Source organism: Paramormyrops kingsleyae, chromosome 16 (assembly GCF_048594095.1).
Source record: "Paramormyrops kingsleyae isolate MSU_618 chromosome 16, PKINGS_0.4, whole genome shotgun sequence".
Lineage (NCBI taxonomy): Eukaryota > Metazoa > Chordata > Actinopteri > Osteoglossiformes > Mormyridae > Paramormyrops > Paramormyrops kingsleyae.
In genome coordinates, this window is record NC_132812.1 from 64,179 (window position 1) to 76,943 (window position 12,765).

General features: G+C 39.2%; 2 long non-coding RNA genes across 3 annotated transcripts; one reads left to right on the forward strand and one right to left on the reverse strand.

Annotated features, from left to right (window-relative positions):
* Positions 1-263: 263 nt before the first annotated feature.
* LOC140578851 (uncharacterized) lies at positions 264-2,452 on the forward strand. Its single transcript, XR_011983131.1, has 3 exons — positions 264-435; positions 539-606; positions 702-2,452. It is a non-coding gene; the product is annotated as an uncharacterized lncRNA (long non-coding RNA).
* A 7,219-nt stretch (positions 2,453-9,671) lies between these two features.
* On the reverse strand, positions 9,672-12,499 carry LOC140578849 (uncharacterized). Of its 2 annotated transcripts, XR_011983123.1 has the most exons (3): positions 11,689-12,499; positions 11,518-11,585; positions 9,672-11,422 (listed from the first exon to the last, which is right to left on the reverse strand). It is a non-coding gene; the product is annotated as an uncharacterized lncRNA (long non-coding RNA). The 2 variants fall into 2 exon arrangements; XR_011983122.1 differs by having other exon boundaries at positions 11,518-12,499.
* Positions 12,500-12,765: the final 266 nt, after the last annotated feature.

Here is a 12,765-nt window from a genome sequence, read left to right on the forward strand (position 1 = left end):
CAGTTTGGCCTTGTGTTTTTCCTCATGCAACCTATGTACATCCCGATAGGTCAAATCCCGGTCAAACTGTAATTTGGGGCACAGATCAAGTTTGACACTTTGTATTTCAGTAAATTTTGTTAAAAGTTTTGTCTTTTCCCCCCGACTCCCCGCCACACATCAAGTTTGACATTTTGTATTTCAGTAAATTTTGTCTTTTCCCCCCGACTCCCCCCATACCGTCTGCGCAGTTAAAATGTACATCGAAATAGACATCAGATAAAACTTGACAGGACGTATATTTCTCCTTAAAGAATCCTAAAAAGTAAGCAACCCCAGAAATTTTTAGTATGCCGAGAAGGGTTTCACTCCTTTGGTAGACACAAGTACCCCACACCCCGTATCATCAAGGCATTGCCCTACTGGAAAGAGAAAACTACATGGGACCTGCATAGAGTAAGTATATTATTTCTTTTACGCGTGTTTTATGATATTTTACGCGTGTTTTATGATAAACACAATACAATAAAATAACTTAAAATAATTATTTTATTTTTAGAGATTCAGCTATTTTGGGTTTGTTTTTTTTTCTCTACGGGAGACACTGCGGATAGAAAACTCCATATAGTGAGTATATTATTTCTTTTATACATATGATAAACGCTATACATTAAAAATAACTTATTCTAATAATAGGTATTCTCTATTATTTTATGTACAAGAGAGACGGCACGGACCGGTCAAGAGAAAATCTACGCAAGACCTGAATCAGCAGGTATGGATGGAGCAACACCCCCCCTCCTATACCTGAAGCGCTATTAAATGAAATAGACAACATCAACAACGCTAATAATGATGAAAATGATGCGGTTTACTTTGCTCAACACGACTCGCCACCCGCAGCGTCTGGTGAAGCGACGGCCCAAGAGCCCTGTTTGCTACCATCCTTAGAGACATTATTAATAACCTTCCGGTGCTGATAGGGTCGGCACCGACCCATTTTTAAGTTTAACATGCATAAAAGCACCACATATATTTGTGCATACTCTTAAAACAAAAGGCTCCATATTGAACCTTTTAGCTTGGTACATATATGACACTCCTTGGACATTCTCAATTAAAAGAAATGGCACCTTTTTGAAGGCAATGGTTATATTTCCTCTGGTTAGAACCCCTATAGTTCTATATAGCACACCCAAGAACCTTTTTTTTCGAAATATATACTGCATCAAAGTTTTTTGACTTTGTCAGGAATCTCTATTTAAACTAAATAAATTAAAACAAAATCAAGGTAAGGCATCCCCACACATGTAAGGTAAGATAAGACCAGTTCAGTTTATTTATATAATTCTCTAGAGGTTTATTTTATCATTATTTTTTATTGAAAACGAGAGGAATGCTGTCAAAAGAAAGGTCCAGAAAGCCACACCAAAAATATTAAAACCAATCTTTTCATGGATAAGGAAGCCTAACAAGGTAACCAAGAAGTAAGAAACAAATTGGATGATAAATAATTGTTTTGAGGGTATCTTATGGCTGATGTACTGTAAGACACGTGCTGCTTGACACCGACCCGTCTAACATAAGAGACAGGAACAGAAAGCTAACATAGGCCGAAGGTTAAGCGTGTTAAATGAAAGGCAGCGGGATAATTCCCCATAATGCCGCACTATAACAAAATCAAACGCGACGTGAAAACGTTTAATAGACCTCAATAAAAATGTCAGGGACGTCTACGACAAACGCAGATTGTTGCCTAGTGGGGAAACTGCCTTTTGGATACCGAAATGTAAAACTAGCAGCATCGCAAAAAGGGTGTTGTAAGTCTTTAAAAATATTTCATCGAATGAATTTGTTAGTGTAACATGAAAGTGTTTCAAAGATGTACAGATGTTTTAAAATGTAATATGAAAGTTTTTCAAAGTAAGATGTACAGATGTTTTAAAATGTAACATGAAAGTTTTTCAAAGTAAGATGTACAGATGTTTTAAAATGTAACATGAAAGTTTTTCAAAGTAAGATGTACAGATGTTTTAAAAAATGTAACATGAAAGTTTTTCAAAGTAAGATGTACAGATGCTTTAAAAATGTTCGGGTGTTTTATTTTCTAGACGCGTTGTACAAAAACGGTTTGTTATGTGTACGCAGCGCAAGCATGTTTGTACAAAGTTTTATGCATTCATTTTGCGAATCAGTTTTGAAATCTAATATGAACGTGGCTTTTATTTTACAAAAACAAAGTTGCAAAAAATTTGTAGGCTCTTTATCAAAGCAGATTTTGTTAATATAACATGAAGTTTTTTTTTATTATTTTCAAAGTTGCACAAGGGTTTTAAAATGTAACATGTACACGTGTGTTTTATTTTTCAAACTTGTACAAAAACGTGTGTGTACATTTATCAAATGAGTTTTAAAATGCAACATGTACAGGTATTTTATTATTCAAAATAAAAGTTGTACATACATTTTGTTATATGTATGCAGCACGGTCATGTTTTTAAAATGTGCTAATATTTGCGGGATGGTGGGAATAAAGCGTATTTAAAAGGGGTACCTCTCGTGGAATCTACCAATCTTTAGCAGCTTTTGAACCCTGAGCCACACGGGGACTGGGGTTTTTAACCGTGAGACTCGACACCTATAGCTACGCATTAGATCCTTACTTCAGCAATGGTCCCCATGTACCCAGTGTAGGGTCAGGTCCATCGCAAGAGAATGTCTCCGCCGTGAAAGAACGATCCACCAGCATTTTGTGTATCAACGAATCTGTAATCATTCTTTCCATTCATTATATGCTGAGTTTTCCAAAATTGTTTTTTAGCTGAAGCATCAAAAGCTGTAACTTCGAGTGCACCTGGTTTAATAGCATTTTATTTATAACAGTAGGAGCTTGTAAACTGCATTTAGCGGTCGCATGAAAACACATTAAAAACTTTAAAGAATAAAGCTTTAGTTATTTTTAATAAAGACGGCTTTCTAGTAAATGGTTTTCCTACAAGGTGACCCCGCGGCCTATACTTAAGACATCCGGGCGCCTGATTTGAGATGTTTACTGAGGACGGTATGTTAAGTTAACAGTGGTGACTGAGCTGCACCGTGTTTGACTCTTAATGAAACTTAGACCTAATTCAACAGAACCAGTCGTCATCCACTTTGCAGTGAGATTTCTGTGCGAAATGTGAACAAAGATTCATTTTCTTACTTTACCACTTATCGGATAACAAGGGAAATGGCAGCGGCAATAACCTACACAGTTATTTGTTCCTTCCATATGTATATATATAGCACCGCAGAACGTTTTGCACTTTTTTGCACTATTTGTTTATTGTTTGTTGTGTGTTCTACATGCATGTTTGCACTGGAGGATCTGCTTTTTATTCTCATTGTACATGAGTATAGTGACAATAAAAAGGCATTTCATTCATTCATAATATGTCGGACACAATGGCTCTGAGCACCAGGGAGTCCGCCGTGAGGCGCACGAGCTGCTAGCTGATGTAATGCTGCGAACGGTCGGGGCTCTGACATTCTTAAGGTGCGGCTATCTATCCCCGAGACACTTTAGCCAGGAGCGTGTATATTTGCGCTTATTAATGCTGCAGTGTCAGGGTTTTGCTGACTCTTATAGGAAGCTGGCTAGCAATAACATTTTTAGCTGGTCTTTTTCATTTAGTACATACACGGTTTAGAAGAAAACCTAATCACCATTAAAAAAAATAAATAAATAAACGTACAAAACTATTGAAATCCCCCAGAAGCATGTGCATATTTTTCTGGTTTGCATGTTGTGTGTGTGTGTGTGTGTGTGTGTGTGTGTGTGTGTGTGGTTACCTAAGCACAGTCGGCCTAGTGTTTGATAGGTGATGGAGAAGCGTACGGTCGTGGGGACAATAAACTACATGCGCCTATGCCAACATGTGTTTAAGTATAGCGACAAACATGGACGCTTTCTTTAACGTAAAACAGTTAAAGGCTCATACGGTTTTGTTTACATTTTTATTTTTTTAATTTCAAGTAGCCTCTAATCACCTTACATTAGTTCTGATTTACTGTAGTCACCAATCAGAGTATTTTAAAACAATGGCACTGAAATGTCACCACATGTTAAAGCTAACAAAGTAACATGATTATATCAGCGGAACAAACCAGTCGCCGGTACGTATAGACAGATCATGTGTTGCTCAACAATCGACAGCATTTTGAAATCTATTTGTATTTAGACAAATATATTGGGAATAAAGCGTTGTGTTTTAAAAGGCAGACATTGAGGTCGAATTTAAATTGGTCACAATTGTATTGTTTTCCGCAGCTAGAAGTGTCGGCTGAGGTTGATTTTAATTGGCATGTCAGTTTAGGATTCTTGCAGTAGAAGTTATGTAGTGAATTGCGGTACTCTGAAATTAAGTGATATGTGTATTAGAATCGTGAAGCGTCATCTTCCTTTGTTTTAGGTTCACCCCGGGCATTTTATGAATTGTAATGTAATATCAGACAGTGTGTGATGAATTTCTGAAGGCCTGTTATAGGCCTATATGACAATTTCGTGGAAACGTCTCATGGAAAAATGTAGTTGCAGTTTGTCAGGACTAAAGACTGGCTAATGTGACATGGTGAACAAGTCCTGTGGTTAAAGAATGCCGGCCTGTTGCTTAAAACATTGTGTTGTATGCCGAATGTTTCTTGCCCATAGACTACATGTTGCTATACTGTTCCTTTATAATATTCAACTATTATTTTTTAAATCATTTAATGAAATAGGTAAATACCTCATCATTGATGACTATGGTCCACCTGAGTGACAAGTAACCCGTCCTGGACAGAGGTTTCTTCAAGGCCTGTTGTGGGAACCCCATGGTGTAGGATTAAGAGAAAGAATACAGGGAGTGGTACAAATGAGCAGTTGTCCTGCCCCCTTTTACTCATTTTGGATGCTTAAATTACTAAATTGTGATTTTAATGCTCATCTGTATGATTCTATGGTCTGAGCGAGTCTCCAGTACTACATGAATGGTAAACTTAAAAACTCTACTTCTCTTAGCTTAATGATATTTTCTTTTACTGTGTACGATTGGTAGAAATGAAAATCGTGATTTGTCTCTCAGCTTGTGTGTGTGTGTGTGTGTGTGTCTGTGTGTGTGCGTGCGGTGTGTCAACAATGGCAATTATTCACTAAATTCTAAACAAACCCACATATAAAACCCCCTCCCCACCCACCCCAGACACCTATAAAACACAGCATTCTTGCTCTCACCCCCCACTCATTTTGTGAAAAAGCATGTCTGTTGCCAAGACTACAGCTCGTGTCTTGAGTCGTACATACTATGACCCCAGCCACCCGGGGTCATACGGAGGGGCCTCCAGACTGCAGAGAGCCGTGCAGGAAGATACGGGGGAAAAAAGTGGCTACTGATGACATCAGAGAGTGGCTGTCTATGCAAGACAGTTATACTTTACATAAGCCGGCTAAAAAGAATTTCCCCAGGAGCAGAGTGTTTAATACCGAGAGCCATGTATCAGCGGCAGGCCGGTTTATGCGACATGCAAGGGCTGGCGATGTACAACTACCCCATTATGTCACCCTTAAGCAGGCAACATGTGTACCACCCTGTATAATCTATCTACGCCACCAAATGACCCAGGGTTTTGATGGCGTAAAATAAACACGGTCAAGTACTTGTTAGCAATAACGACACAATGTTTTCATGACTCAACTCATTTTATTTAGAAAGCATATAAAAATGAGCAGCCAATCACATTTTGACAGACGTTTACACACCAGCCATAGGGTGCTCGCATGTGTACAAATTGCAGAAATCATTAAACGCCTCATCTACAGCATACTCACAATCACCGTCTTCAGCGAAGCGTTTCAGCTCGCGCAATTTGGCCCGTACATTAATTTGGCCTTTAAGTTCAGAAACTAACACATCGATTGATGCATGTATTTTTACAGGAGCGGTATGAGGGTGAAACATGGCCACCGCCTTTGTGATAATATGTTTAAGCCGTGGCCTATACAGCTTTTTGAACAGCTTTTCAAAATTGTTAAAGAAATAAAACGGTACAGGTTCATAGCGACACGTGTGCTGAAGCAGGCTAGGGTGTTTCACAGTACAGCCGATACAGGTCGCCTTCAAGTCATCTTCGATTAGCCGATCCAGAATAAAGGCAAGTGACCCTTTGATTATCTTCATGGCAGCTACGGTGATGCCGCCACACCCAGAATCTCCAGATAATGATGGAGCCGCAAAACGATCGCGGAAATCATCCAACATCGATGCAGTAACCCGCGATGTATCCATTAGGGCAGAGTCCGCACGCGGAGGTTGTGACTGGAACAGAACCCCATACGGGCACCATGATGCGGCCTGCCGCGGAGTGTATTGAGGAAGCTCTGGTGGCGTTGTATCCATTCGCTGTCCAAAAGTATAGAGGGTCATGGATGGGGATCGCTGGGGGTTAAGTTGAGGAGAAGACTTGTTGTGCTGTATCGACCCAAAAGTAAATTCAGACATGTCCTCCAGGAAAAGGGCTGGTGTCTGGGGAGGTTGGGGAGGGGGTTTTATATGTGGGTTTGCCGTAAGGAGATACTTTAACCCGTCGTTGTACATCGCCAGCCCTTGCATGTCGCATAAACCGGCCTGCCGCTGATACATGGCTCTCGGTATTAAACACTCTGCTCCTGGGGAAATTCTTTTTAGCCGGCTTATGTAAAGTATAACTGTCTTGCATAGACAGCCACTCTCTGATGTCATCAGTAGCCACTTTTTTCCCCCGTATCTTCCTGCACGGCTCTCTGCAGTCTGGAGGCCCCTCCGTATGACCCCGGGTGGCTGGGGTCATAGTATGTACGACTCAAGACACGAGCTGTAGTCTTGGCAACAGACATGCTTTTTCACAAAATGAGTGGGGGGTGAGAGCAAGAATGCTGTGTTTTATAGGTGTCTGGGGTGGGTGGGGAGGGGGTTTTATATGTGGGTTTGTTTAGAATTTAGTGAATAATTGCCATTGTTGACACACCGCACGCACACACACAGACACACACACACACACACACACAAGCTGAGAGACAAATCACGATTTTCATTTCTACCAATCGTACACAGTAAAAGAAAATATCATTAAGCTAAGAGAAGTAGAGTTTTTAAGTTTACCATTCATGTAGTACTGGAGACTCGCTCAGACCATAGAATCATACAGATGAGCATTAAAATCACAATTTAGTAATTTAAGCATCCAAAATGAGTAAAAGGGGGCAGGACAACTGCTCATTTGTACCACTCCCTGTATTCTTTCTCTTAATCCTACACCATGGGGTTCCCACAACAGGCCTTGAAGAAACCTCTGTCCAGGACGGGTTACTTGTCACTCAGGTGGACCATAGTCATCAATGATGAGGTATTTACCTATTTCATTAAATGATTTAAAAAATAATAGTTGAATATTATAAAGGAACAGTATAGCAACATGTAGTCTATGGGCAAGAAACATTCGGCATACAACACAATGTTTTAAGCAACAGGCCGGCATTCTTTAACCACAGGACTTGTTCACCATGTCACATTAGCCAGTCTTTAGTCCTGACAAACTGCAACTACATTTTTCCATGAGACGTTTCCACGAAATTGTCATATAGGCCTATAACAGGCCTTCAGAAATTCATCACACACTGTCTGATATTACATTACAATTCATAAAATGCCCGGGGTGAACCTAAAACAAAGGAAGATGACGCTTCACGATTCTAATACACATATCACTTAATTTCAGAGTACCGCAATTCACTACATAACTTCTACTGCAAGAATCCTAAACTGACATGCCAATTAAAATCAACCTCAGCCGACACTTCTAGCTGCGGAAAACAATACAATTGTGACCAATTTAAATTCGACCTCAATGTCTGCCTTTTAAAACACAACGCTTTATTCCCAATATATTTGTCTAAATACAAATAGATTTCAAAATGCTGTCGATTGTTGAGCAACACATGATCTGTCTATACGTACCGGCGACTGGTTTGTTCCGCTGATATAATCATGTTACTTTGTTAGCTTTAACATGTGGTGACATTTCAGTGCCATTGTTTTAAAATACTCTGATTGGTGACTACAGTAAATCAGAACTAATGTAAGGTGATTAGAGGCTACTTGAAATTAAAAAAATAAAAATGTAAACAAAACCGTATGAGCCTTTAACTGTTTTACGTTAAAGAAAGCGTCCATGTTTGTCGCTATACTTAAACACATGTTGGCATAGGCGCATGTAGTTTATTGTCCCCACGACCGTACGCTTCTCCATCACCTATCAAACACTAGGCCGACTGTGCTTAGGTAACACACACACACACACACACACACACACACACACACACACACAACATGCAAACCAGAAAAATATGCACATGCTTCTGGGGGATTTCAATAGTTTTGTACGTTTATTTATTTATTTTTTTTAATGGTGATTAGGTTTTCTTCTAAACCGTGTATGTACTAAATGAAAAAGACCAGCTAAAAATGTTATTGCTAGCCAGCTTCCTATAAGAGTCAGCAAAACCCTGACACTGCAGCATTAATAAGCGCAAATATACACGCTCCTGGCTAAAGTGTCTCGGGGATAGATAGCCGCACCTTAAGAATGTCAGAGCCCCGACCGTTCGCAGCATTACATCAGCTAGCAGCTCGTGCGCCTCACGGCGGACTCCCTGGTGCTCAGAGCCATTGTGTCCGACATATTATGAATGAATGAAATGCCTTTTTATTGTCACTATACTCATGTACAATGAGAATAAAAAGCAGATCCTCCAGTGCAAACATGCATGTAGAACACACAACAAACAATAAACAAATAGTGCAAAAAAGTGCAAAACGTTCTGCGGTGCTATATATATACATATGGAAGGAACAAATAACTGTGTAGGTTATTGCCGCTGCCATTTCCCTTGTTATCCGATAAGTGGTAAAGTAAGAAAATGAATCTTTGTTCACATTTCGCACAGAAATCTCACTGCAAAGTGGATGACGACTGGTTCTGTTGAATTAGGTCTAAGTTTCATTAAGAGTCAAACACGGTGCAGCTCAGTCACCACTGTTAACTTAACATACCGTCCTCAGTAAACATCTCAAATCAGGCGCCCGGATGTCTTAAGTATAGGCCGCGGGGTCACCTTGTAGGAAAACCATTTACTAGAAAGCCGTCTTTATTAAAAATAACTAAAGCTTTATTCTTTAAAGTTTTTAATGTGTTTTCATGCGACCGCTAAATGCAGTTTACAAGCTCCTACTGTTATAAATAAAATGCTATTAAACCAGGTGCACTCGAAGTTACAGCTTTTGATGCTTCAGCTAAAAAACAATTTTGGAAAACTCAGCATATAATGAATGGAAAGAATGATTACAGATTCGTTGATACACAAAATGCTGGTGGATCGTTCTTTCACGGCGGAGACATTCTCTTGCGATGGACCTGACCCTACACTGGGTACATGGGGACCATTGCTGAAGTAAGGATCTAATGCGTAGCTATAGGTGTCGAGTCTCACGGTTAAAAACCCCAGTCCCCGTGTGGCTCAGGGTTCAAAAGCTGCTAAAGATTGGTAGATTCCACGAGAGGTACCCCTTTTAAATACGCTTTATTCCCACCATCCCGCAAATATTAGCACATTTTAAAAACATGACCGTGCTGCATACATATAACAAAATGTATGTACAACTTTTATTTTGAATAATAAAATACCTGTACATGTTGCATTTTAAAACTCATTTGATAAATGTACACACACGTTTTTGTACAAGTTTGAAAAATAAAACACACGTGTACATGTTACATTTTAAAACCCTTGTGCAACTTTGAAAATAATAAAAAAAAACTTCATGTTATATTAACAAAATCTGCTTTGATAAAGAGCCTACAAATTTTTTGCAACTTTGTTTTTGTAAAATAAAAGCCACGTTCATATTAGATTTCAAAACTGATTCGCAAAATGAATGCATAAAACTTTGTACAAACATGCTTGCGCTGCGTACACATAACAAACCGTTTTTGTACAACGCGTCTAGAAAATAAAACACCCGAACATTTTTAAAGCATCTGTACATCTTACTTTGAAAAACTTTCATGTTACATTTTTTAAAACATCTGTACATCTTACTTTGAAAAACTTTCATGTTACATTTTAAAACATCTGTACATCTTACTTTGAAAAACTTTCATGTTACATTTTAAAACATCTGTACATCTTACTTTGAAAAACTTTCATATTACATTTTAAAACATCTGTACATCTTTGAAACACTTTCATGTTACACTAACAAATTCATTCGATGAAATATTTTTAAAGACTTACAACACCCTTTTTGCGATGCTGCTAGTTTTACATTTCGGTATCCAAAAGGCAGTTTCCCCACTAGGCAACAATCTGCGTTTGTCGTAGACGTCCCTGACATTTTTATTGAGGTCTATTAAACGTTTTCACGTCGCGTTTGATTTTGTTATAGTGCGGCATTATGGGGAATTATCCCGCTGCCTTTCATTTAACACGCTTAACCTTCGGCCTATGTTAGCTTTCTGTTCCTGTCTCTTATGTTAGACGGGTCGGTGTCAAGCAGCACGTGTCTTACAGTACATCAGCCATAAGATACCCTCAAAACAATTATTTATCATCCAATTTGTTTCTTACTTCTTGGTTACCTTGTTAGGCTTCCTTATCCATGAAAAGATTGGTTTTAATATTTTTGGTGTGGCTTTCTGGACCTTTCTTTTGACAGCATTCCTCTCGTTTTCAATAAAAAATAATGATAAAATAAACCTCTAGAGAATTATATAAATAAACTGAACTGGTCTTATCTTACCTTACATGTGTGGGGATGCCTTACCTTGATTTTGTTTTAATTTATTTAGTTTAAATAGAGATTCCTGACAAAGTCAAAAAACTTTGATGCAGTATATATTTCGAAAAAAAAGGTTCTTGGGTGTGCTATATAGAACTATAGGGGTTCTAACCAGAGGAAATATAACCATTGCCTTCAAAAAGGTGCCATTTCTTTTAATTGAGAATGTCCAAGGAGTGTCATATATGTACCAAGCTAAAAGGTTCAATATGGAGCCTTTTGTTTTAAGAGTATGCACAAATATATGTGGTGCTTTTATGCATGTTAAACTTAAAAATGGGTCGGTGCCGACCCTATCAGCACCGGAAGGTTATTAATAATGTCTCTAAGGATGGTAGCAAACAGGGCTCTTGGGCCGTCGCTTCACCAGACGCTGCGGGTGGCGAGTCGTGTTGAGCAAAGTAAACCGCATCATTTTCATCATTATTAGCGTTGTTGATGTTGTCTATTTCATTTAATAGCGCTTCAGGTATAGGAGGGGGGGTGTTGCTCCATCCATACCTGCTGATTCAGGTCTTGCGTAGATTTTCTCTTGACCGGTCCGTGCCGTCTCTCTTGTACATAAAATAATAGAGAATACCTATTATTAGAATAAGTTATTTTTAATGTATAGCGTTTATCATATGTATAAAAGAAATAATATACTCACTATATGGAGTTTTCTATCCGCAGTGTCTCCCGTAGAGAAAAAAAAACAAACCCAAAATAGCTGAATCTCTAAAAATAAAATAATTATTTTAAGTTATTTTATTGTATTGTGTTTATCATAAAACACGCGTAAAATATCATAAAACACGCGTAAAAGAAATAATATACTTACTCTATGCAGGTCCCATGTAGTTTTCTCTTTCCAGTAGGGCAATGCCTTGATGATACGGGGTGTGGGGTACTTGTGTCTCTTTACCAAAGGAGGGGGACCCTTCTCAAGGTAATAAAAATTTCACCGGTTGCTTACTTTTTAGGATTCTTTAAGGAGAAATATACGTCCTGTCAAGTTTTATCTGTTGTCTATTTCGATGTACGTTTTAACTGCGTAGACGGTATGGGGGGAGTCGGGGGGAAAAGACAAAATTTACTGAAATACAAAATGTCAAACTTGATGTGTGGCGGGGAGTCGGGGGGAAAAGACAAAACTTTTAACAAAATTTACTGAAATACAAAGTGTCAAACTTGATCTGTGGCCGAAATTACAGTTTGACCGGGATTTGACCTATCGGGATGTACATAGGTTGCATGAGGAAAAACACAAGGCCAAACTGCTACTGCTGCAGGGGGGTGTCGGCTTTCACACACACATACACACACACACAGACGGTCAAACTACTGCTAAGCGTTTTTTTACTGGACGTCAGACCCAGCTCCTCCTCTCATTCTTAGCTCCAACTTGGTCATTCTCACAGGATTTCTTTCAGTCTCGCGCAGCACAACTCTCAGCTCTCCGGCATCGCTCTCTCCGAGTCCTTTGCGGATTATCCAAAGCCATGGGACCTTACCACGGTACCGCAACAGACACAGCATCGCTCTCTCAGAGCCCTTTTCTACAGATTCTCCAAAGCCACGGACCTTACCACGGTGGTACAGCGTACGCTCACACTCCATCAGGTAACCCACCCCCACTCAGACCCAGTGTTTGAGACCTTAACGCAACAACCCCCCCCCCCCTGCTCAGTCCCCTGCTCGGCACCCGGTGGATGCAGACAAAACAACACACTCATAAGCACTCTACTCAAATTAAAATAATAATAATTACATTATAATAAATAATTAAATTATAATAAATAATTAAATTATAATAATTATAATAAATAAATAAACTATATACAAATAAACCCCTATCCCAACGTCACAGCCAGGTGACGTCACGCCCCAGAACCGCCCATCCAGTGAACTTTTGACC